Below are 2,622 nucleotides of genomic sequence, written 5' to 3'. Positions count from 1 at the left end.
AATAATAATAATAATAATAACAATAGATTGGCGCTTACACATATGTTAGTGTTTGGGCGAGCTTCTACTCCGATTTGTGGCGTGCGCCTTGATGTTTTCACACAAAGTAGAGGGACCTACAGTTTTACGCCGCCTCCGAACGGCAAATGGATTTTATGGTAAGCCTTTTCATGGCTGAAATACACTCGTAGGTTTGCCATTGCCTGTCGAGGAACGACCGCTGTTAAGAAAACCCCTATTTATACCCGAGCGCACTTGTGCTCAAGGGTATTATAACTATGATCACACAACGGTTGTTTGTAAAAGGCTTCAGTAATTGAGATAGAGAATTTTTTATTTTTTTATTTAGTATATTTTTCTTGTGTTTGATTAGTTTTATTTTTTTACATAATTTTTAGATTTTAACGTTATAAAAGCAAAAAAAAAAATTGTTTTCAATAAATTTGTATGATATTTAGGCATTTTGGTTTATTTCCTAATTAAATTGTCGTTGAACAAATATTTCTTCGCTTAATTTTCGTGTTTTTCTAAATAAAACAGAAAGTAATTATCTTTTACACCACATTTTACTTTTTGTGACCAGCTCAGAGCCAGTTGACAAATTATGACATGACATTTTTTTGAGACTAGAGACGTGAGACAGCGTACTGAATACCAAATAGTCTCAATATCCGAACCAGTCTGAAGGTACTTAGTTAGAGGACTGGACAATACCTTAAGTGCAACTTGCTCCTTGCCCTCCTCCACCTATTTTCCACCACGTAGTCCATGGCTTTCGGGATTACAAATTCCTCAGCCTCAGACCGAAGCATATTCCCTAAGAGAAAAGTGAAGCTTATCCCCATTAACTTCGAAAAATACCCCAGATCCTGACTTAGATTCAGTTTTGTAGTCATCAGGGAAACCAGCATCCAGCCTCAGGGTATCCAACATTACAGAATCTCGTCAACAAAAGTAATGGTGGCGTACTATCCTGTGGTATTGAATAAATACAAGTGCTCAAATCTCTGCCGCCAGCAATTTCTGCCTCGCCCCACTGATTTTTATACCAACATCCGTTTCTTTTTAGTCTGCAGGTGGCCTCCCCACGTATGAAGACCAAAAGTGACGGTAAGCGCAGCACTGTGTCAAGAGCATTATACGCCACTCAAAAAAATTAAATTTAATAAAGAGGCAATCAAGGAACCATTTTGGTTCTTTACTATCGAAACCAGATAAAAATCCGTGGACCCCGAGTTAGAAGTCATGCACCCCCATATTTTATTCACGCCAACGTAGACCCCCGTCGTGCCTCCCGTCGACTCCTGGGGGTCCACCTGGATCTCTTTGGGAATTACTCGTTTAGGCTAACACCCATACGCCTAAATTCATACTACGTACTGCTGCATGTGCAAAAATTTCTTTCATTAATTTTCACGAAATTTTTGCACATACACTTCTCATCTGTCATGTAATTAAACTCTCTTAAGTTATAATTTGATGGCAGTTCAAAGTATTCTCGGCCTAGTCTGATGCATCCTCCGTACAACCATATGGAGCTTTTTGCGCAGTCTGCATGGCTTAAAATCTTGCAGAGGTGTGGTAAAAAACATTACCATAGGCTACAGTGCCTACCCACCATTTTTGCACCAATAAATAGTTTTTTATATACATATGTAGATACATACATGCAAACATACCGGTCTCCCCTCTCACTGAGTTATTCAAATACCAAATTTCTAACTTTGTGCAAAAAACTATACAAATGGTTTGCAGTTTTGTGCAAATATTGCAATATAATAACGTGCGGCTCATTTGCTTATCTTTAAAAAAAAATAGACGAACATAGTTATGTACTTTGTATGAAAAAGATGCGCAACATCGTCAACCAAAAAAAACTTGTCAAAAATTAACGGTAAGTCTTAGCGACTTCAAGATTGCACTATATTATTCTAAAATTTAACAATTTTTTTAAAACAAATTTTTCGGGGTAAAAATCTCGAGAAAAATTTCCTACAAATTTGTGATGTTACTACAAGGGTGCTCTTTCAGGGCTAATACATCTAGGATCATTGAAGAAGTCTTTAAGATCTGTAAGCTTTTGTGGAAAAATGTACAAAATCATTTTTTTTTTCCTGTATTCGCCTCCCATAAATATGGTCACCGTACATATAATAGAATTTGCCGCAGCTGCCAACCAGAAGGTAGTGGTCTAGCCGCTATTAGGCATAAAGCATTCGGAAGACACATAAAAACAAAACTTGCAGATATATCAAGATCTACTATAGGCGATATCGGCATATTCATCAGGGAATCAAGATCGTTTGACCAAGAAATCTAGATATACATTCCAACCAACACTGAGTAAAATTGCCACTTGGTTTGACTGTCCGCTAACCCAACTAAAAGTAATGTTCTGCTCCTCGCTAAAAAGAGAAGGTTATACATTGTTTCCCCTCCAAATACAATACAAAATTAAAAATACAAGATACAAAAATTACAAGGAAAATTATTTTTTTCTGACGTTTTAAAGCATTTTAAAATCATAAATGAGGATGTACGTGTGAGTCAGTGTTTTGAATTTAAAATTATATTGCTTGGAAACTGCCTCTCAGTGGTTTTACCTTTCAATTTTTTATCATC

This window comes from Rhagoletis pomonella, unplaced genomic scaffold, assembly GCF_013731165.1.
Source record: "Rhagoletis pomonella isolate Grant_MI unplaced genomic scaffold, Rhpom_1.0 Rhpom_scaffold_00004, whole genome shotgun sequence".
Lineage (NCBI taxonomy): Eukaryota > Metazoa > Arthropoda > Insecta > Diptera > Tephritidae > Rhagoletis > Rhagoletis pomonella.
The sequence above is the reverse complement of the archived record's forward strand: the minus strand, read 5'-3'. Positions refer to the sequence as shown.